The 24,172-nt window shown below is 42.8% G+C and overlaps 1 pseudogene; it reads right to left on the reverse strand.

Annotated features, from left to right (window-relative positions):
• Positions 1 to 8,260: 8,260 nt before the first annotated feature.
• On the reverse strand, positions 8,261 to 14,992 carry LOC145341290 (secretory carrier-associated membrane protein 2 pseudogene; annotated as a pseudogene).
• Between the last annotated feature and the right edge of the window lie 9,180 nt (positions 14,993 to 24,172).

The raw sequence follows: 24,172 nt of genomic DNA on the forward strand, positions 1-24,172 counted from the left end.
ACAAAATACATTAAATTAAAAAAACAATTTAGGATTCCGTAGGTTGTTGTGAAAAATGCCTCAGAACATTGACTGTAAATACTTGATACTGCAATAGAGTCATAGAGTCATTGAGGTTTACAGCATGGAAACAGGTCCTTTGGCCCAACTTGTCCATGCTGCCCTTATTTTTTTGAAACCCCTAAGCTGATCCCAATTGCTTGCATTTGGCCCATATCCCTCTATACCCATCGTACCCATGTAACAATTTAAGTGCATTTTAAAAGATAAAATTGTACCTGCCTCTACTACTACCACTGGCAGCTTGTTCCAGACACTCACCACTCCCTGTGTGAAAAAATTGCCCCTCTGGACACATTTGTATCTTTCCCCTCTCACCTTAAACCTATGCCCTCTTGTTTTAGATTCCCCTACCTTTGGGAAAAAATATTGACTATCTACCTTGTTTATGCCCCTCATTATTTTATAGACCTCTGTACTCCAGAGAAAAAAGTTCCAGTCTATTCAGCCTCTCCTTAGTCCCGGTAACCATGCTGAAAAACTATTTACAGTTGCCAGTGCAATGCTACTTATACAAATAGCAACTATCAGCTGCATTTACTTCAAAAGGAGTTGTCCTGACACATCATTAGCTGTACATTTCTGAGAAAGAATCTCTAAAATTGCACTGTCAGAGCAAACTGAGCCTATCAGAAGATTGTGAAAGAAAATTACAGCACATATTTCACAGAGTTCAATCCATTCAAACTAACGTATAGAAGCTACGCTGCATCTTCACACTGTCAGCATATGAACCTGCTTGTTTCATTTTGGAACCAAACAGCAGAATGCTAATCAAGTTTCTAATGCATGAATATTTAGTCTGAGAATATGTGCCAGAAGTGTGATTTCTTGAACTTAGCCGTTTGCTGATGTATCTTTTTTTACTTGACCATTTGAATGGGATATTTCAGTGTCTTCATGGTAACAGCATTTTAAATATCTGCTAGCTCAGTATATTTCAGTAATCCTGCGTGCTGATCCTGTGCACCCAGTCACAGTAACATAATATATTTATGGAGTTTCAAAGTATTTCTTGTGCGGCATTTACATATTGAAGCAAGCCACCACCCTCCACAGAGCCAGTGTTCATGCTCCACCCAAGGCTCCTACTACCCACTCTCCCAAAAAATTCCCCTACTTTCTTCTCCTCATGTCTTTACCTCACTTCTCATAAAAAACTAGTGATCTAAACTTCCTTGTGGAAGCAGGTTTGATATTTCAACCACTTACTGGTGAAGAATCTGACCGTGAACTCCCTATTAGCTGTTTGAGTGACTATCTTATATTTATAGCCTTTATTTGATCACCTGTGTATGTGAAACCACTGGGCAAAATTTTATCAGCCCGCAGTTAGTAGAAATGGAAATGGGTGGGAGGAGGATGGTAAGATGACATGAAGATTAGCTGGATGGTTAATAGTGAGATTGAGCGTCTTGGGTTACAGGGAGATACAAACGAGATGATCAAATGGGCAGATAAGTGTCTGATGGAATTTAACTGTGAAAAGTGTGAGACAATACACTTTGGAAGGAGTAATTTGACAAGGAAGTATATTATGAAAGGTCTGACACCCGGAAGTTCTGAAGAACAAAGGCATGTTTGTTCATAGATCTCTGAAGGCAGAAAGACAGATTAATAGGATGGTAAAATGGCATGTGGCACTGTCGCCTTTGTCAATTGGGATATAGATTACAAAAGCAGAGAGGTCATGATCGAATTGTATAGAACATTGTGAGGCCACAGTAGAGTACTGTGTGCAGTTCTGGTTGCCACATTATAGGAAGGATGTGGTTGCACTGGAAGGAGTGCAGAGAAGATTCACCGGGATGTTGCCTGGGATGGAACATTTAAGTTAAGTTGGATAGGCTTGGATTGTTTTCTCTAGAGCAGCGAAGACTGAGGGCAACCTGATTGAGGTGCTGAAGAATGTGAGGGGTGTGGGTAGGGTAGGTAGGGAGCAGCTGTTCCACTTAGTTGAAGGGTGACTTATGAGGAGATGCAGGTTAAAACTAAGGGGTGGGAGGTTTAGGGGGGATTTGAGAAAAAACTTTTTTACCAGAGGGTGGTAATGGTCTGGAATGCACTGCATGGGAGGGTGGTGGAGGCAGGATGCCTCAAATCCTTGTCACACCATAACATTCAAGGCTATGGGCCAAATGCAGGCAAATGGGATTAGGTGGGCAGGTCAAGACCTTTCATGCGTCGGTGTAAACTTGATGGGCCGAAGGGACTCTTCTGCTCTGTAGTATGCTGTGATTCTGTAAATAATGCATTTTAAATCTTCCCAAATCATCCAAAGCTTTCACAGAGCCAGAAAGTGTAGATCTTAAAAAGAAACTGTAGCAGGTAACTGCTATTGTCCTTGTTAGCGATGTGGCTGGTGTGCCAGTGATGAGTGAATGTATGGATAATTCTTAAATTCTTATTCTTCCCAATGATCATAAAACCAATGAAATGGAATTCTTTTCTTTATTCCCTGAGGCAATTCCTGAGCTAAGAACTCACTTCATATTTTTTATGAGATTTATACATAAAAACATGGCAACTTCCTAAAACTAAAAAAAAAGGTAGAGACTTTAAAATGTCTGAAACTCTGGCTGGCTGTGACTTTCAAACAAAGGGAACTCTCTGGCACTCTAAGAAGCTGACTCCTTGTTACTTGCTGATATGTAAACAAACCTGTGAGCTGCAGAAATCAGCTTCAATGGGAATTGTACACGGGCCGTCTACATTTCCTAACCAGGCCTAGTGTACAAAAGATTGGCAATATCATGTTAAATTCTTAGGCTGAAATTCTGCAGCTGTTCACATGAGTGGGATTTTCTGGTCTCACTGGCGACGTAGTCCTGCCATGGGTTTCCCAGCAGCGTGGGATGCCGTCAATGGCAGATCCCATTGATAGCGGTGGGATTAGAGGATTGCCCTCCAGCAAACAGTGTGCCGCCACCTGCTCCAAGAGAAACAGAGGGGAAGCTAAAGAATTTCGCCCTTAATGACTGTGGTTTCATGCTCATTTAAGGGGCACGCTCTTTGAGGTTCATATGACTTGGTTGACCAATTGGGTCAGAGTACTCAAATCCTTTGGGGGGGGGGGGTGTGGGTTTTCCTTGCCACTTAGAAGTCTGGGGTCATGAAGTATGGTAGCTTTTACATCACTCTGTACCTAGTTGCTTACCTTAATAAACTCATTCATTTATTTGTTGTTTGCCGGTCTTTGAAACATACTATAAATGGTTACAGTCTCAAGGTTCCTGACAAAGGCCAGGGTGGAGAAGTGAACGTCATGTCATGAGCCCCAAACTGGGAGAACCAGTTACCCTGTCTTGTTGCATTGCCCAACAGTCTGCCATCTTCCATCCAGCAAGCAGCAGCTTCGAACCAGAGCTCTGTCCAGGTTGATCCCATGCCAAGCCCCTATTTACACTTTCTACTGGAACACCTGTACCAGCATCTATAAGAGTAATTCATCTCTATGTGCCTATCCTACCATGGAAGTTACTGTAAAAGTGAGTTACCCAGTATTAGTGGTCAGCCTGATGACCCCTTTGAAAGAATACCCCATAGAACTTTGATTCTGAAATCGGACTCATGTGAAACAATTAGTCTTTGCCCTGTAGTCTTTGCTTTGTAAACCTTTTTCTCTATCCCTCTTTTATTGTATGAAGACAAAGGGGGCAATGTAATGATGCTTCACTATTGCGCTTTGAGTGTCTGCAAGCAAATTAACTTTCTGAGTTTACCTTACTTCAAGTTTGCTGTGGTGTTATTAATAGAACTTGGATCAGACCAAGAAATATGCCACTGCTTATAAAGGGGGACGTCAATGTGATGTATGTATATACATTGTATGCTGAAGTTTGGGATTAGAGTTAGGGAGTGTACTGATTAGGGAGATCAGGAAACTGGGGGAGTGAGAACAGCAGCTGGAATAATGTGTCCTGCAACTTGGAGGGGAGGCAGAGTGAGTGAGTGAAAGGTGTGAGTGAGTTTTTATTTTGCAGCCCTGTTGCTTCCGGAAGAATGGCAGAAAAATCCTACAACGCTGTGATGTTACTGATTTCTGCTTTCAATAAATCCTCACAGTAACAAAAACTGTAAACATTTGTCACCACTTTGTAATGTATGAACTGTAAGTAACTGCAGTAAAATCCAGTTTGAGTGTTCAGTTTAATAGTATCTAAGTAATCATTGTAACGACTGTTCCATTGTATTGTTCAGCATTGTAATTCAAATAGTTGTTTAATTATGCATTTACTCTAAAAGCTTCCACCTTTAACACAATCGCAAGTTTTTGTGGTCATTGATTAGTCCTGCTGCATCTCTCTATTCAGCTGTTTAAAGTACTGCTGACCACATTATCAAATAGCACTGAATAGTAGTTTTAAAAAGTTGATCAATAAAGTATAAAAATGTCAGCTTTATTCATAGAATCCCTGCAATGCAGAAAGAGGTCATTTGGCCTATCGTGTCTGTACTGACCACAATCCAATCCAGGCTCTGTTCCTGTAACCCCACTTACTTACCCTGCTAATCCCCCGACACTCGGGTCAATTTAGCATGGCCAATCAACCTAACGCAAGCACCCAGAGGAAACCCACACAGACACAAAGAATGTGCAAGCTCCACACAGACAGTGACCTGAGGCTGGAATTGAACCTGGATCCCTGGCATTGTGAGGCAGCAGTGCTAACCATTGTACCACCCTGGAGAATAAGAAGTCCACTGATTAAGCAGTTGTTTTGCACTGTAGGGATTCAATGATTCCACGATGAGCGCAAACCATTACGTTATGTAGAATCTACCTTTAAACTCTATTCTCTACTTTCTGCATCAGTGCCTCCATTTTTTTGCCTCCTTTATATCCATGGGGATTTAGATTTTGGAATCCCACTCTTTTCTCTGTGGGAATATATTTTTCTGCCTATCGTCATCTCTGGGTAGGAATGCCACCCACTGCACTGCCACTGATTTAACTTCAAGTAGTTGTATCCCGTCTACTCTTAAAAAAAACACATTGCGGCTGAGTAAAATAGTTCTTTCCCCAATTCAGAACTTCTACTCTTGGTGTATCTTTATCCATAATAAAATTGAATTATGATCGCAGCTGGAAAGTTGCTGGGTTCTGTCAGAATGATGAGAAAGGACTGTAATTTAAACAGTTTTCTATAAGATCTTCAACAGCTCTTACACACCATTCCTGCAGCCACACTGATGAGAACTCTTGAGCTATTAAGACATCACTTCCTGTGTAAAAAAACATTGCAATATGAATGCACATTCTACAACTGCCACTCAATGCTTTCCCATGAATACCCCTTCTACTGTCCTGATGAATTCCCTAAAAATAAGACAAGGTCAAGTTTTACATTCCCCTACCAGTGGGTTTGTAGACAGAGGGAGGGCTGTACAGTTCTTCGGTGGCCTTCCCATTGGGTGCCTGCTTTGACCTATCCTCAATTTTCTGGTGCCAAAGATGAGGTCTAGACCAATATCCTCACACCTGTTGAAGCCCTCCAAAGGCCGGTTAATGACCACTTATCGGTCATCAGCTATTGAGCCTCAATTGTCAGACTAATGCGTGAATTTCAGAGGCAGATGCGCAGCCTGAAAAATAATCCTGCTCAGGTATCCCATGCCACCAACCTCTTAACATTGGCATGAGGCCCTCTGCTCCCCAAAAACCCCCAAAACCTGAACACAGCAGATTGCACCTCCCCCATCTCCTCCCCACCCAGGTCTCTTCATTAACCCCCACCCCACTCTGTCCACCCCCTCACCTCCCTTCCCTGCCTTGAGACTTCCAAAACTTGCCTGGTGCTGGTCTTGCCTGATTTAAACTCTGGGGATTGTTTGCAGACCTCATCTTGTCTATTTCAACTTCTAGTAGCACCTGAAGCAGGACTTTTTCCTGTGTGAGGGGCACAGGTCCCAACTCTATGGAGTGTTAGATGGCTGCAGAACAACGTGTACCAGTGACAATGCATTCACTGTTGACCCTTTGGTTTATGGGAGAGAACCTCCACCATCCAAAAAATCCTGGCCCGATTGGCCTGGATTTTTCTCTTGTAGGGCAAGCTGACTAAAAATGTTCTCTTGCTTACAATGAAAGAAATCTGCAGACTCTGTACCTTTTTAAACCTTCGAGATAATGACAGTGTTCCTTGAACACTTGCCCATTAAAATCAGTGTGTAGGGTGATTAGAGTCCTGGTTTGGCTGGAGTCATCAAGGTTTTTGCCAAAATGTCCTGGTGTCAAGACAGTTTCTCCAGACAGCTAGTCCTTAGCTCCACTGAGGCCCCTCCCCTTTACTTGGCCTTCACCTTCATTTCAACCCTCATACTGCACTGCACTCGAGGAAATGGAGCCAGTCTGTTTAGTGTCTGTTTCCTCCAGGGAAACCTCCTGGGGACCAATTGTAAAAATAAATATTTAAGGAGTCTGGATCATTCAATCTGCCAGTGTTTGGAAAGTGCCCCAGGCAATCCTTCCAGTTGCATTCCACCTTCACTCAACTGTCGGGCAAGCAATAGTCAATCCGGCTGTATGTTAGTGAGTGACAGGAGGCTTCAATTAACTACTGGCAGCAAGACAGCACTGACAACAATTAAGGTTGCAGCCAGCCAATCATATTTGAAATCGTTGAATCCCTACAGTGCAGGAGGAGGCAATTTGGCCCATCGAGCTTGCACCTACAATACTCCCACCCAGGACCTGTACCTGTAACCTTGGTAAACCTCCTGATGACACTAAGTGACAATTTAGCATGTCCAGTCAACCTAACCTGCACATCTTTGGACTGTGGGAGGAAACCAGAGCATCCTGAGGAAATCCACGCAGACATGGGGAGAATGTGCAAATTCCACACACAGACCCAAGCCAGGAATCGAACCCAGGTCCCTGGTGCTGAGAGGCAGCAGTGATAATCACTGTGCCACTGTTCTGCCTTCAATAAAAATACAAAGTGCTGGAAGAACCCAGCAGGTCTGGCAGCATCTGCGAAACAGAGTTAATGTTTCAAGTCCAAAATAGCTCTTTTTCGGAACTGAAGAGCAACAGAAATAAGGTGGGTTTTATGCTGTTGAAGAGGGACTGATTCAGGTGGAACAAGTAGGTCAGGAATAGGTTAGAGAGCAGAGGAGATTAAATTACAAAGATGTTCTGGACAGTATTAAAGACACAAAGCATTGGTCCAGAGTAGATGCTAATACAGAATAAAGTTTAACACGGTCTGAAAACAAAATAGTAGAATGTGTTAATAGCAGAACAAAGGTCAGCACTGGCTGGAAGCAAAAACATGAGAACAAGTTACAGATTGGCACTTGGAGGGGAGCAAATTCAGAATGTAGGACAGAGTTCATGTTCTGAAGTTGTTGAACCCAACAAGGCTGTAACATCCCAAACCAGACGATGACCTGCTGCTTCTCCATCTTTAGTTGAGATTCACTGGAACTTTGTAGTTTGCCAAGGAAAAAAATGGGAGCATGACAGAAAGATGATGAATTAACATGGCCAGTGACTAGAATATCAGGGACATGGTTGTTAACAGAGTGAAGGTGTTCTGCAAAGCAGTTACCCAGTCCACGTTTGGTCGTCACAGGGTTGAGAAAGTTGAATTGTGAGCAGTGAATACAGTAGATGGGTAGGTGGTGGCATCATAGTATTGTCACTGGACTACTTATCCAGACACCAAGGTTAAACTCTGGGGACCCAGGTTTGAATCTCATCACAGCAGATGGTGAAATCTGAATTCAATAAAAATCTAGAATTAAATGTCCAAAGATGGCCATGAAACAATTGTCAGGAAAATCCATCTGTCCTTTATGAAAGGAAATCTATCATCCTTAACTGATGTGGTTGACTCTTAAGTATCCTCTGTAAATATCCTAGGACAACAAATACTGGTCCAGCCAGTGATATCCACATCCCACGAATGAATAAAAAAACTAAATTGAAAGAAGTACAAGTAAATCGCTGCTTGGAGTGTGTTCCTGGCCAGAGATATTAGGTTAAAATTAAACTGATTGGCCCTTCCCAGTGGCTCAAGATCTACGGAATAGCATTCCCAACTATGTCTGGACGTATTTCAGGAGATGGTATCACTGCTTATCGCCCAGATTCCTGCCATTGGCCACCCAATGTGTGAATCATCACTGTCTTCCCATGGCTTTCCAATGTTTTGATTTTTGAAAATCTGGTTACCACTTGGTGAGAATAGATTCAATCAGTTCCATTCTGATCTGGAATATTGATTGTATCCCTTATACCAGTAACCAAGACAAGATTGCCCACTCTGAAGAATACTGACATCACCATCATGACCGTTGCCATGGCAAGGTTTATTTTTGTCCAATTAAGAGTTTGCAATCCAACCACGAACCCCCCAGTTGAGAATGCTAAATGCCTGAATGGATATAGAGAACAATTTGACAGGAGAACACAAAGGAGAAAAAGACATTGATTGAACTGTCGGGTCTGAAAGCCTAGTAAGTTGCCTTATACCAACAGAGGAAGGCTCAAGAAATGAAGAGTAAAAACCACAAGATCAGCAAGCCAAAGTTTACTCCATGTTTTGTATCAACAATAAACTCAACCAGGCAAGCAAGGAGGTTCAAGAATAATGTGGCTGCATGAAACCTCCACAAGAAGTACAAGATTTTTACTGTCCTCTGGAAGTCTGATGGGAACTCAGCTGCAAAATCCTAGTAGAAACATGGTTTGATGGGGCACAATTAAGGAAAAGGGGGTCAATTATTTATTTTTGAAGTATAACTTTCATTCTTCAGTTCTTGCTGTTTGCGGTCTTTTCACTCTAACTCTTCCTGTTGTCCAAGCAGTGTCAACTCTGCAGCTGTAGCACTGGCCTGGTCTTTACATTTGAAAGGAATTCCCACTAAACCCGTCGGTCTCTGAGGACTTGTCATTGTTAATTGGAGTAGACGATGGACTGGATAAGTTAGTCAGAAACTTCCTGGCCTGCTGAAACAGCAATATCTGAAGACTGGGTTCCACTGTAGTCTGCTGAGAAGGAGTAGTCTGCTCAGCTGGCACTTTGGTGTCTGAAAGAGGAGACATCAGTCTGGAGTTCTTGGTGAATGGATTAAAGTCATCAATACCTTGCTGGTTGGTATTAGTCAACTGAGTTACTGATGGATCATGAAAGGGATTGATAGCCACTTCATTCTTTGATTCTATGACCGGTATGTTTGAGGCTCAATTTGGAACAGCTTGCTACAATTTGCATTATTGAGCCAGGCTTAATTGACCATTTTTCAGTCAGTGAACTGGTTTCTCCTGTTAGCTGATGTTCATGACAAAGACAGAAAGCGCCTCAGCTTATTATTTTCAGAATGCAAGGAAGGGTGTTGCCTATCCTGACTGTACCAACAGTCTTTTATTTTGCAGCCCTGCTGCTTCTGGTCCAAAGACAGAAAAATCCTCTAAAGCTGTGATGTTACTGATTTCTGTTTTCAGTAAATCCTCACAGTAACATAAAAACATTTTTCACCACTGTGTAATGTATCAACTGTAAGTAACTATAATAAAATCCAGTTCTAGTGTTCAATTTAATGAGTATCCAAGTGATCATTGTAACGATTCTTCCATTGTATTGCTGCTCAGTTGAAGTTACTCTTACAACTTCCACTTTTAACACAATTATCAGCATCTTTTTAATTGATTTAGCCATATAGCCTCTCCCTATTCAGCTGTTTAAAGCACTGGTGGCAATGTTGTGTCAATACATTATACATTTCAGCTTTATTCCTGGAGAATAAAAATGCCATTGATTAAGTCATCAGCTGATATCTGCACAAAGTGTTACATTATGTAGAATCTACACTTTACCCCTACTCTCTGCTTTTTATCTTGCAAGCAGCTAACTATCCATTCTGCTACTTGTACCCTGACTTCTTAAATTTCATTTACATGATGTAGATGCCACTGGCTAGACCAGCAGGCAACCTTCCCTGGTTGCCCTTGAGATAATTGTGCTGAACTGCTTTCTTGAATGGCTGCAGGCCCTGAGATGTAGGTATGTCCACACTGTTGTTAGGGAAGAGTTCAAGGATTGTGACACAGTGACGGTGAAGGAACAATGATACATTTCCCAGATATCTGCTGCCCTTATCCTTCTAGATGGTGCTGGTCATGGGTTTGGAACATGTTGCCTAAGGAGCTGACTTCACTTGTTCTGGCCTTATTCATTAGGCTATGTTGGGTTGTTCTACTGGATATTCTTTGGAAATCTAGATAACTTGCATCAATTATATGACCTTGTCTGCTCTCCATCACCTTTTTAGAGAACTCAATGATACTTATAAAGCAAAACCTTCCTTTTGGAAATCTAATCATTCATTTTTGTTTTTTGATGTTTTTCTATTTTCTCCTTTATTAGAAATTCCATAGATTTTCCCATCATTGATGTTAGGCTGACTGGCCTGTAGTTCCCTGGGCAAATTCTATCTCCAAGACATTCTGTATGTTCGACACTCAGGAAGGACGGGCAAAAACAAAACTTGCACTCAACACAAGGGATGGGATCATAGAGTCATAGCGCTTTCCAGTGTGGAAGTAGATCCTTCGGTTCAACTTGTCCATGCCACCTTTTTTTTTAAGGTAGTCCCAATTTATCCATATTTGGCCCATATCCCTCGATAGCCATCTTATTCATGTAACTGCTTGAATACTTTTTAAAGATAAAATTGTACCTGCCTCTGCTACTACCTCTGGCAGCTTGTTCCGGACACTCATCACTCTCTGTGTGAAAAAATTGGCCTTTTGTATCTCTCTCCTCTAACCTTAAACCTATGCCCTCTAGTTTTAGACTCCCTTACCTTTGAAAAAAGATATTGACTATCTAGCTGATCTATTTCCCTCATTATTTTATAGACCTCTGTAGGTCGCCCCTAAGTCTCTTATGCTCCAGAGAAAAAGGTCCCAGTTTATCCAGCCTCTCTTCATAATTCAAACCATCAAGACCTGGTAACATCTTTTCTGCACTCTTTCTAGTTTAATAATATTCTTTCTCTGATGGGGTGACCAGAACTGTACTCAGTTCTGTGGCGGCTCAGTAGCACAGTGGTTAGCACTGCTGCTTCACAGCTCCAGGGACCTGGGTTCGATTCCTGGCTTGGGTCACTGTCTGTGTGGAGTTTGCACATTCTCCTCTTGTTTGCGTGGATTTTCTCCAGACGTTCCAGTTTCCTCCCACAGTCCAAAAATGTGTGGGTTAGGTTGATTGGCCATGCTAAAATTGCTCCTTAGTGTCCTGAGATGTGTAGGTTAGAGGGATTAGCGGGTAAATATGTAGGGATATGGGGGTAGGGCTTGGGTGGGATTGTGGTTGGTTTCTGCACTGTAGGGTTTCTATGATTCCAAGTGTCACCTTACCAATGTCTTGTACAACTTCAACAAGACATCCCAACTTCTGTCACCTGTCCTTCCTTATTTCCCAAGAGGAGGTCAAGTTTTTGCCCCTTCTCTAGTCAGACCACCCACATACTGAATGAGAAATTCTTCCTGAATACGCTCAACAAATTTCTCTCCATCCAAGCCTCTAGTACGATGGCTGTCCCAGTCAACGTTGGGAAAGTTAAAATCCCCGATTATTACCATCATAGAAACATAGAGAAACTACAGCACAAACAGGCCCTTCGGCCCACAAGTTGCACCGAACATGTCCTTACCTACTAGGCTTACTTATAACCCTCTGTCTTACTAAGTTTCATGTACTTATCTAAAAGTCTCTTTAAAAACCCTACCGAATCCGCCTCCACCACCATTGCCGGCAGCGGATTCCACGCACCCACCACCTTCTGAGTGAAAACTTACCCCTGACATCTCCTGTGTACCTACTCCCCAGCACCCTAAACCTCTTGTGGCAACCATTTCAACCCTGGGAAAAAGCCTCTGAGAATCCACTCGACCAATACCTCTCGACATCTTATACACTTCTATCAGATCACCCCTCATCTTTTGTCTCTCCAAGGAGAAAAGACTGAGCTCTCTCAACCTATCCTCACAAGGCATGCCACCCAATCCAGGTAACATCCTTGTAAATCTCCTTTGCACCCTTTCAATGACTTCCAAATCCTTCCTGTAATGAGGCGACCAGAACTGAGCACAGTACTTCAAATGGGGTCTAACCAGGGTCTTATACAGCTGCAGCATTATCTCCCGACTCCTAAACTCAATTCCTCGATTGATGAATGCCAGTACACTATACACCTTCTTAACCACAGCCTCTACCTGCAAAGCTGCTTTGAGTGTCCTATGAACCCGGACCCCAAGATCCTTCTGATCTTCCACACTGCCAAGAGTCTTACCCTTAATATTATATCCTGTCACCCTATTTGACCTGCCAAAATGAATCACCACACACTTATCTGAGTTGAAGTCCATCTGCCACTTCTCTGCCCAGTCTTGCGTCCTATCAATGTCTCCTATTTTTCTTGGAGCTATCTGTAACCTCCTCACATATTTGCTCCTCAATTTCCTGCTGACTATTTGGGGGCCTATAGTACAACCCTATCAAAGTGATTTCCCTTTCTTATTTCTCAGTTCAACCCATATAGACTCAGTGGGCGAACTTTCGGATATACCTCTTCTGCTATGATGTTTCCCCAATCAAAAGTGCAACTCCCCCTCCTCAATGGAGGCAACTCCCATTGCTTCCATGTGATCTTAATTGGCATCTTATAACTTGTTTAGAAATTGTGAGCAGAATCCCTACTTGACTTGTTATCCAACGCTGGTGAATTTGACCTCACAAATTTGACCTCACGGAGAAGTGTGAGGTAATTCACTTTGGTAGGAATAACAGATGTGTTGAGTATAGGGCTAACGGGAGGACTTTGAATAGTGTGGATGAACAGAGGGATCTAGGTGTATGTGTACATAGATCCCTGAAAGTTGGGAATCAAGTAGATAGGGTTGTTAAGAAGGCATACGGTGTCTTGGCGTTCATTGGTAGGGGGATTGAATTTAGGAGTCGCAGCGTCATGTTGCAACTGTACACAACTCTGGTGCGGCCGCACTTGGAGTACTGTGTGCAGTTCTGGTCCCCACATTACAGGAAGGATGTGGAGGCTTTGGAGAGGGTGCAGAGGAGGTTTACCAGGATGTTGCCTGGTATGGAGGGGAGGTCCTATGAGGAGAGACTGAGGGATTTGGGGTTGTTTTCGCTGGAAAGAAGGCGGCTAAGAGGGGATCTTATTGAAACATATAAGATGATTAGAGGTTTAGATAGGGTGGACAGTGATAGCCTTTTTCCTCGGATGGAGAAAGCTAGCACGAGGGGGCATGGCTTTAAATTAAGGGGGGGTAGTTATAGGACGGATGTCAGGGGTAGGTTCTTTACCCAGAGGGTGGTGAGGGATTGGAATGCCCTGCCTGCTGAGGTTGTAAATGCGCCTAGTTTGGGGGCGTTTAAGAGATCCGTGGATAGGTTTATGGACGAAAAGGGATTGGTTTAGGTTAGTGGGTCATTGTTTTTTAACTGGTCGGCGCAACATCGTGGGCCGAAGGGCCTGTTCTGCGCTGTAATGTTCTATGTTCTAAAGTTATGCCACCCATCCTCATCTCAGAACATTAATTAGTGAAGATCTCAGATTGGAACAACAAAATGTGGAATCTGGGTAGAGCTACAAAAAACAAGGGGAGCAATATTTGTTAGGAGTTGTCTACAGGCCACCAAACAGTGGTGGTAGTGTGGGGCATGGTATTAACCACAGGTAGTACAATAATCAAGGATGACTGCGACCTGTGCACAGACTGGGTAAACCTAATGAGCACTAATGCTGTGGAGGACAAATTTCTGAAGTGTGTTAGGGATGGTTTTCTATAGCAATATGTTGATGAACTGACTAGAGAACAGACTACTTTAGATTTAGCATTATGAACAATAATGGGCAAATTAATCTTATTTTAAAAGAGTCCTTTAGGGATGAGTGATCACATATATGATGGAGTTTTCCATTACGTTGGAAGTGAGGTTGTTCAATCTGAAGCTAGGGTGTTAAATCTGAACAAAGGGAGTTATGAAGGTCTGAGGAACAGATTGGCTCAAGTGGATCGGAAAAATAAAAGGCTGATTAAGTTGCCAGAAATAGTAGTAGACCTGAAATTTGGGAACATTTTGGAATATCATAGAATCCCTACAGTGCAGAAGGACGCCATTTGGCCTGTGGAGTCTGAACCAACCACAATTCCACCCAGACCCTACTCCAAAGAAGGACCAAGAAACTGATAAAAAGAGTAGGTGGACAAAAACCCTAAGAATGAACTGTGTGGAAATGTGAAAAGGAAACATTTGGCTCAGACAAATGTGTGTCCATCAGAGGCAAGAGTCAGCACAAATTATAATGGGGAATAGAGAAATGGCAGAAAAGCTGAATGTGCCTTTGTCTTTGTGTCTGTCTTCACTGAAGAAGATACAAGAAATCTCCCAGAATTAGAAATCTAAGGGACTAGAGAGTGAAGAAGGGAAAGGGTTAATGAATTTAATGCATTTTATACCTAGCACATATCACAAACACAACCCTTCCTCATGGCTGATCTCCTCAAGCTTGCACTGCTCCTGGCATCGATATAAATTATTTATTCATGTTTTCCTTACTTGTTCATGCCTTTCATTCTTTAACTTTCATTTCCATAAAGACATAGTTAAATGTGAATGTTATTTTTACAGACATTGCAAACCTTAACTGTTTGTACCAGCTAAACATAGTTAAACAACTGCAAATGGTAGAGTGCAAAAACAGCTATTTGACAGGAGGGCTCCTGCTGGGAAGCCACGACCACACAAGTTACTGCAGTGAAGAAGCTGCTGAAGCTACTGGAAAAGCAGTGGGTCACGACTGTACCGATGACTGCGTCGTGATTGAAGCTGCCAGATGAACTGCAGGTCCTAGCTGAAGCCGGGGGCTGCGTCGTGACTGGAATCAGAAGCATTGCGGGTCCTGACTGATACCAGAGTTTGCATCATGACTGTTGCTGAGAACAATGATGTATAAATACCCACACTTATTTGTGTTCAGGGAGAAGGCTGGTAAACCACTGTTAGTTGTCAGGTCTTTCCCAAAAGCTTTTGTAATACTACTGTACTTTGACTCACTAAGAGTCTCAGAGGTGCCTTTTTACCTACAACAAGAGAATGAGGAATTGAAAGAAATTAGTATTAGTAAGAAGATTGTATTGGAGAAATTAATGAGACTGAAAGCTGAGAGGTCCCTGGGACTTGATATTCTACATCCGAGAGCTTTGAAAGAGATTGTCATGGAGATAATGGATGCACTGATGAGCATCTTCCAAAATTCTATTGAGTCTGGAATGGGTCCTGCAGATTGGAAGGTAGAAAATGTCACCCCACTGTTAAGAAGGGAGGGAAGAGAGAAAATGGAGAACCTCAAACTTGTTAGCCTTACCTGAATCTATCACAAAGGACACATAGATAATATTGATTGGGCGTAGTCAACATGGATCAATGAATGACAAATCATGTTTGACTGAGCTGTTGGATTTTTTCAGGAATGTAACTAACAGAATTGTTAAAGGGGAATTGCTGGATGTAGTGCACTTGGATTTTCAGAAGGCTTTCAGCCCCACAGGAGGGAGGTTGGTTCACAAAACAAAAGCATATAGGATAGGAGGCAATATGCTGACATGGATTAAGGAGTGCTTAACAGGCAGAAAACAGAGAATAGGAATACATGGGTCATTCTTGCGTTGGCAGCCTGTGATTATTGGTGTACTGCAAGGATAATAATTGGGGCCCCAACTGTTCACACTATACATCAATGATTTGGATATGGGAACCAAATGAAATATTTCCAACTTTGTGGATGATGCAAAGCTAGGTGGGAATGTGAGTTGTGAGGATGGTGTAAAGTGGCTTCCAGGGGATTTAGACAGACTCAGTGAATGGGCAGTTTGGAAAATAGAATATAATGTGGAAAATGTGAGATTATCCACTTTGACAGTAATAACAGATACACAGAGTATTCTCTAAATAATAAGAAATTAGAAAGTGTAGATGCACAAAGGGTCAATAAGTCACTGAAAGGTAACATGCAGGTGCAGCAAACAATTAGGAAGGCTAATGGAATGTTAACCTTTATTGCAATAGGATTTGAGAATAAGGTTAGCAAAATGTGGAGGAGCAGAGAGATCTTGGGGTTCATATCCACAGGGTAAGTAAGTTCACTGATGACACTAAGGTCGGTGGTGTTGTGGATGGTCTGGAAGGATGGCAAAAGTTGCAGCAGGACATAGATAGGATGCAGGACTGGGCGGAGAAGTGGCAGATGGACTTCAACGCGGATAAATGTGTAGTCGTCCATTTTGGCAGAACCAATGGGATGAACGAGTACACTATCAAGGGCAGAAGTCTGAGTAGTGTTGAAGAGCAGAAGGATCTTGGGGTCCGGGTCCACAGGACTCTTAAATCTGCCTCGCAGGTGGAGGAGGTGGCCAAGAAGGCGTATGGTGTACTGGCCTTCATTAATCGAGGGATTGAGTTTAGGAGTCGGGAGGTAATGCTGCAATTTTATAAGACCCTTGTCAGGCCTCATTTAGAGTATTGTGCGCAGTTCTGGTCGCCTCACTATAGGAAAGATGTAGAAGCTATTGAGAGGGTACAGAGGAGATTTACAAGGATGTTGCCTGGACTGGGAGGCATGCCTTATGAAGTTAGGTTGAGGGAGCTGGGACTCTTTTCCCTGGAGAGACGAAGGTTGAGAGGTGACCTGATAGAAGTTTACAAAATGTTGAGAGGAATAGATAGGGTGGACTCTCAGAGGCTATTTCCCCGGGTTGAAATGGTTACTACGAGAGGACACAGATTTAAGGTGCAGGGAGGGAAGTTCAGAAGTGATGTTAGGGGTAAGTTTTTCACTCAGAGGGTGGTGAGTGAATGGAATCGGCTGCCGTCAGTGGTGGTGGAGGCGAACTCGCTGGGGTCTTTTAAAAGACTTCTGGATGAGTATATGGGGTTTAATGAGATTGAGGGTTATAGATAGGTCTGTAGGTTGGTAGGTGTTGATGTGATCGGCGCAACTCGTGGGCTGAAGGGCCTGTTTGTGCTGTAGTGTTCTATGTTCTATGTTCTAGATCTCTGAAGGTTGTCAATCAAATGGATAGAACCGTGAAGAAGGCCATGAAGTGTGTTAGCATTTATTAACAGGAGGTCTGAGTTTAAGAGCTGTGGGGTTATGCTGCAACTGTACAGGACCTTGGTGAAACCACATTTGGAATATTGTATGTAGTCCTGGTCACCCCACTCTAAGAAGGATGTGAAAACATTGAGCAAGTGCAGAGGAGATTTATCAGGATGCTGCCTGGCTTGGAGGGTAGGTCTTATGAGGAAAGGTTGAGGAAGCTAAGGCTTTTCTCTTTAGAGCAGAGAAGGATGAGAAGCGACTTAATAGAGGTTTATAAGATGATGAGGGGTGATAGATGGAGTGGACACGCAGAGACTATTTCCTCGGGTGGATGTAGCTGTTACTAGGGGGCATAACTATAAGATTCATGGTGGGAGATATATGAGGGATGTCCGAGATAGGTTCTTTACTCAGAGAGTGGTTGGGACTGCCTGCCTAGATAGTGGAGTTGGACATTTTAGGAACTTTCAAGTGGTTATTGGATAGGTACATGGAGCACACCAGAATGATAGGGAGTGAGAAAGCTTGATCTTGGTTTCGGACAAAGCTTGGCACAACATCGTGGGTTGAAGGGCCTGTACTGTGCTGTACTGTTCTATGCCTTGCTTCAATTGTATAGAACCTTCGTTAGACCTCATCTGGAGTACTGTATTCAGTTTTGGTCTCATTACGTTAAGAGGGATATTATCGTCATAGAGGTTTACCAGAATTGTCAATGAATGTTTACCAGAATTGTTTCTGGGATTCTCCTACGAAAAGAGAATGGACAAACTGGGCCTGTATTCTCTTGCATTTCAAAGAAAGAGATGTGATCTCATTTAGGCGACGGTGCAGAGGGACCTCGGGGTCCTTGTGCATGAGTCGCAAAAACCCAGCCTGCAAGTGCAGCAGGTGGTCAGGAAGGCGAATGGGATGCTGGCCTTCATAGCGAGGGGGATTGAATATAAAAGTAGGGAGGTCTTGCTGCAGCTGTATAGGGCATTGATGAGGCCGCAGCTGGAGTACTGTGTGCAGTTTTGGTCGCCGCACTTACGCAAGGATATTTTGGCCTTGGAGGGAGTGCAGAGGAGGTTTACTAGGCTGATGCCGGAGTTGAGGGGGTTGAGCTATGAGGAGAGGCTGAATAAACTAGGCTTGTACTCGTTAGAGTTTAGAAGAATGAGGGGAGATCTCTTTGAGACGTATAAGATGATGAATGGGATGGATAGGATAGAGGTGGAGAGACTCTTCCCGCTCAGAAAGGACAGTAGGACCAGGGGGCATAGCCTCAAGATAAAGGGGGGGGGGCGGTTTAGAACGGAGTTGAAGAGGAACTTCTTCACTCAAAGGGTAGTGAACCTCTGGAATTCTCTGCCCGTTGAAGTGGTGGAGGCTGCCTCGCTAAATATTTTTAAGACGCGGGTTGATGGGTTTTTGATAAGCGAGGGGATTAAGGGTTATGGGGAGAGGGAGGGAATGTGGAACTGAGCCACGACAGATCAGCCATGATCTTATTGAATGGCAGGGCAGGCTCGAAGGGCTGGATGGCCCACTCCTGCTCCTATTTCTTATGTATGTTAAAAACTATAGAATACTTAAGGGATAGACAAGATGAGATATTTCTAATAGTTAGCAATTATACAACCAGGGGCACAACTTTAAAATGAGGGGGAAACCACTTAGGACCGAGATGAGGTGAAATCTCTTTGCGGAGAGAGTTGTGAATTTTTGGAATGCTATAATCCAAAAAGCTGTTGAAGCTCAGCAATTGTGTGTGTTTAAAGCAGGGATTGACAGATTTCTAAATACCAAAAAAGTAAAGGGAAATGTGGATAATACAGGAAAAACTTCATCAAAATAGATGATCAGCCTTAAATGTACTGAATGAAACAGGTTTCGTGGGCTGAATGGCCTACTCCTGTTCCTCCTGCTATTTCCCTTACTATAGATGTAATATTAACTATCCACCAGCCCTCTGCATTGCATGTTTTTCTGGCGAGATATTAAGTATATGTAATGATGCTTCTGCAATCTCCTCTGGATCCTTGTAAAATGCATGGATGCTATCTGTCCAGACCAGAAATTTAATCCTCTTTGAGTTTGAATAACATATTTAATATTTCTCCCTTTTGCTTTAAATGCAGCTACAGTGTGTCTAATGATATCCTCTGATATCATTCCTATCTGCTCCATCTTGCTTTTTAATGCTGCAGTGAAATAATTATTTAATATTTCTGCCATTTCATTTTCACTGTCTGAGTTTATCCTATCCAACCTTTAGTGACCCAATTCCATTCCGAACTTTCAATGTTATCTATGTCCCCATAGAATACTTTAGCATTTTTATGCATGCTTTTTGATGATTTAATTTCATAGCTCTTCTTTATTTTACTGTTTTCTCTCCAAATTCTCCCTAGTGTACTGTATTTAGAGTCTTGAGTATCTTCTTTGCTATCACATTAAGAAATTTTCTTGCATCAATAATTTAGCATATTCTTGCAAAGCAACTTGTTCAGATCCTTGGGAATGTTTGGAATATGTAGAACCATAAATACAATGCAGTTTCAGTATTTAAAATTGGTCCTTACATGATCACTACAAATGAAATCAAAATGGATTATTTAATGAGGCATGCTCACAGACTTCGGCAGGATCACAAAAGTTATTTATTCATAAGGAAAAACTGTACAAAGGCCAGCAGCCCCTCTACTCGCCCCTAGAGCTGCCCACTGACAGCCCCAGTCCCTAGATGGTTTCGACATGTATTCTAGATGCCTTCTGCCTAAGAGAGGACTCCACTCACTGGATTGATTACCTACTCTGTCCCAATTGGTGTCTCAAGTCAGGTGACCCTCTTTGTTGTGTTATCCTTAAAGGGACAATCACCATAATTACTCTACATATATGAATGATTTTGGTATGGTTGGAGGGGAAATGGAAACCTTAAATTGAACATCCATGGTCCATGGACTTAGCTGCCCATGCAAGTCAGCTATGCATGTTTAAAACTTGCAGTGTATATATATATATGAAGTGGTAGGAGCTGATCTAAATTTTTTGGATTTACTTAAAACATAGAACACTACAGCACAAACAGGCCCTTCAGCCTGCAAGTTGCGCCAATCATATCCATACCTACCTGGCCATAGAACTATCTGTAACTTCCAATGCCATTAGATCCCATACACTCATCCAGAAGTCTTTTAAAACACCCCAGTGAGTTCGCCTCTACCATCACCGATAGCAGCCGATTCCACTCACTCACCACCCTCTGAGTGAAAAACTTACCACTGACATCTCCTCTGTACTTGCTCCCCAGCACCTTAAACCTGTGCCCTCTCGTAGCCACCATTTCAGCCCTGGGAAATAGCCTCCGAGAATCCACCCTATCTATACCTCTTAACATTTTATAAACCTCTATCAGGTCGCCTCTCAACCTTCGTCTCTCCAGGGAAAAGAGACCTAGCTCCCTCAACCTATCTTCATAAGGCATGCCTCCCAATCCAGGCAACATCCTTGTAAATCTCCTCTGCACCCTCTCAATAGCTTCCACATCCTTCCTGTAGTGAGGCAACCAGAACTGCGCACAGTACTCCAAGTGGGGTCTGACAAGGGTCTTATAAAGTTGCAGCATTACCTCCCGACTCCTAAACTCAATCCCTCGATTAATGAAGGCCAGCACACCATACGCCTTCTTGACCACATCCTCCACCTGCGAGGCCGATTTAAGAGTCCTGTGGACCCGGACCCCAAGCTCCTTCTGCTCCTCAACACAGCTAAGACTCCTACCCTTGATATTGTACTCCTTCATCCATTGGACCTGCCAAAATGCACCACTACACATTTATCCGCGTGGTCCATTGGACAGCTGGAGTACCTTTCAGAGAGGTAAGATACCCCTTTTGGATGGAGTCTTGGAATACCAGAGGGGGAGGAAAGGCACCTCTTTGGGAGGATAAGTTAGTCTTTAGGAGAGGATAGGTGCATTATTTAATTTTTTTTAAAGTAAATGTGAATATGTGTAAAAGTATACAAATGCACGAGAACTGTCAAAGACCTGTCAAAAATTCATTGGAACTGCCAAAGCTTATTAAAACTGTAAAAGCTGTCAAGATATATAACAATGCTGGATTTTAACTTTAAAAGAAGTGATTTGATTTGATTTATTATTGTCACATGTATTGGTATACAATGAAAAGTATTGTTTCTTGCATGCTATACAGACAAAGCAAACCATAGATAGGGAAAGAAAGGAGCGAATGGAGATTGTAGTGTTACAGTCATAGCTGGGATATAGAGAAAGATCAACTTAATATGAGGTAGGTTCATTCATAGGTCTGGTGGCAGCAGGGAAGAAGCTGTTCTGGAGTTGGTTGGTACGTGTCCTCAGATTTTTGTATCTTTTTCCTGATGGAAGAAGGTGGAATTATGCCTGGGGTCCTTGATTATGCTGGAAGCTTTTCTGAGGCAATGGGAAATGTAGACAGAGGCAATGGATGAGAGGCTGGTTTGCATGAAGCTGGTCTGTCTGGTGACATGAACCTGGAGACTATAGGAATGTATACTCCAGGACTGATCTTACAACCTAACTTTACCACAGTGGGATACCTATTAAGTGAGAGCAATTTCAAGTCCAAGCGGTTATAAAAGTGTTTGTTTTCAAAATGGAAATGATTAAATACTTAAGTGGCATGGTACGGTAGCACATTGGTTAGCACTGCTACTTCACAACTCCAGGGACCAGAGTTCAGATCCCGGTTCGGGCCACCGTCTGCGTGGAGTTTGCACATTCTCCCTGTGTCTGCGTGGGTTTCCTCGGGTACCCCAGTTTCCTCCCACACTCCAAAGATGTGCGGGCTAGGTTAATTGGCCATTCTAAATTGCCCCTTACTGTCCTGGGGTGCGTAGGTTAGAGGGATTAGTGGGTAAATATTTGGAGATGTAGGGATAGGGCCTGGGCGGATTTTTGTTGATGCAGACTCGCTAGGCCAAATGGCCTCTTTCTGCACTGTAGGATTTTATGATTCTAAGTGAAATGTCTCTTTTCATCAGACATTAGTTGAAAGACTTTCAGTGCATTTACTTTATTGTCAAAGAGATTTCTTTTAACCATGGCATTGCCAATGGACAATATGGAGCCACATTGACAATTTTATGTCAGTGTGGCTCCTGAAATATGCACATGGTAGATACTAGATAAGTTGGCATGGAGGTCATAAAGGCAAATGGCGATAGATGGGGTGGTACTAATTTTGGTACTAAGCTGGCATAGGAGTTATAAAGGACTATGGAGAGGACTGGGGAATATTGGTTGGCATAGGATATGAGGAGTTATGGGGGCGATTAGGGGATCATTGGGTACAATAGCGATACAGGGGGAATGGGACATGATTAGAGAGGCATAGGATAGAATGTGCATTATGATTGGGCATGGATTGTATGTAGGAGAAATAGGGTGGCATCGAAGGTACAAGGAGCCATCTGGTATGTGTGGGGGCACAACGTTTAATAAGTTGCCACAGTTGGAACATGGGGTGTAAGGTATGAGGGCTGAAAGTCTGTGCTAATAACTATGTCACATGCTATCCCATAAATACTGTTTATGGCCATTGTGAACACAATCTCTGAAAACATGCAGAGATTTATGAGACACATTGTCAAGACTTCACCAATACTTGAGCAGCAGATATTATGAGAATTCTCTGTGAACTTCAATGAAAAAGAGTAAGTGCTACTCCACATTATTGGGCATCTTATAAGAGTCACAAGGACAAAGGTAATGCTTGGTCATTGATATCCTGTTAAGCGTACCTTTCAGTCTGCGTAAGGAATGGTGGTGGCCAATGCCGTACAGAGCTGCATCAGTTGCCACAGGAAACAGGATAGGTGAAGTGATGTCTTTTCCACAGCATGTTTGAGACAACCTCCTCTTCTGGAACTCCATTTCCTCCACCTGAGATCCTGTATGTTCTCTCCCTTGGTCCCTGAGATGTCTTGCAAAGTGCCACTGAGATAGCCAGAGCACACCATATCACCAGTGAAGTGGATGAGCAGAGATCAAACAGACTGCTCCATGAAAATGATATATAATCAGCACCTTGTATGCTAAACTTTCAAGTTTCTGGTTAGTCCCTGAAGGAAAGTTCAAATCATAACCCAAAAACTGTGTATATTAAATGCGAACTTTCAAATGGCCATTTCTTAGTCGCCATGCACTCATTTAACATCTGTTTTTACCTTCTGCTCGAAATAGTCAATTAATACCTCTGGACCAAGGCTGCAACCATTGCCACATGCAGGGCTACATCATAACACAGAGCTTCTGCTGACATGAATACCAATGACCGCTTCTGCGTTGTTCTGTATGTGCCATTGCTGGACGGTATGCCCAAAATCCGTCAGAATACAGAATGGTGGGCATCAGCAAGGTTATGGAATTCTTCTCTCATGGTTGTGTGTAATGGTCTCCAAGAGAATTGAGTATTTTCGGAGATTTCAATCCCAAAATCTCTACAGCAGATTGTGAGCATTTAACAGAGATGCCCTGATTGTGCCTTTGACATGTATAACTGAGGTTAGCCACTGCAGATGCTGCTGGTCTTGGCACGTGCTCAACAACAGACTGCATTACAGAGAACCATTCCTCTATAGCATCAATTATGTGAGAAATAAAAATATGTAGGTGTTGATCTCTGTTGGCATGGCAAAGAGACAAATAATTGTTCAAATATTCTCCTACTGTTGTGTTAGTCTTGGTTTTAAAGCAAGCTCATTAAGGTTGTATGATCTCAACATTCAGAATCTTCCCTCATCCATCATAGCCATTGCTAGCCCTCCAAATGCATGTGATTGATTCCTCACCCTGTGAATCCTCTGAAATATCTCTATTACTTTCCCCCAAGGTCCATGGCAAAGTGATTGATTGAAGTGATGTGTGGTATTTGATGTTCTGGTACACGTAACCTTTCTGTGTCTGCTCAAGGGGGTCTGGGTT

This window comes from Carcharhinus amblyrhynchos, chromosome 1, assembly GCF_965287045.1.
Source record: "Carcharhinus amblyrhynchos chromosome 1, sCarAmb.v2.hapA, whole genome shotgun sequence".
Taxonomy (NCBI): domain Eukaryota; kingdom Metazoa; phylum Chordata; class Chondrichthyes; order Carcharhiniformes; family Carcharhinidae; genus Carcharhinus; species Carcharhinus amblyrhynchos.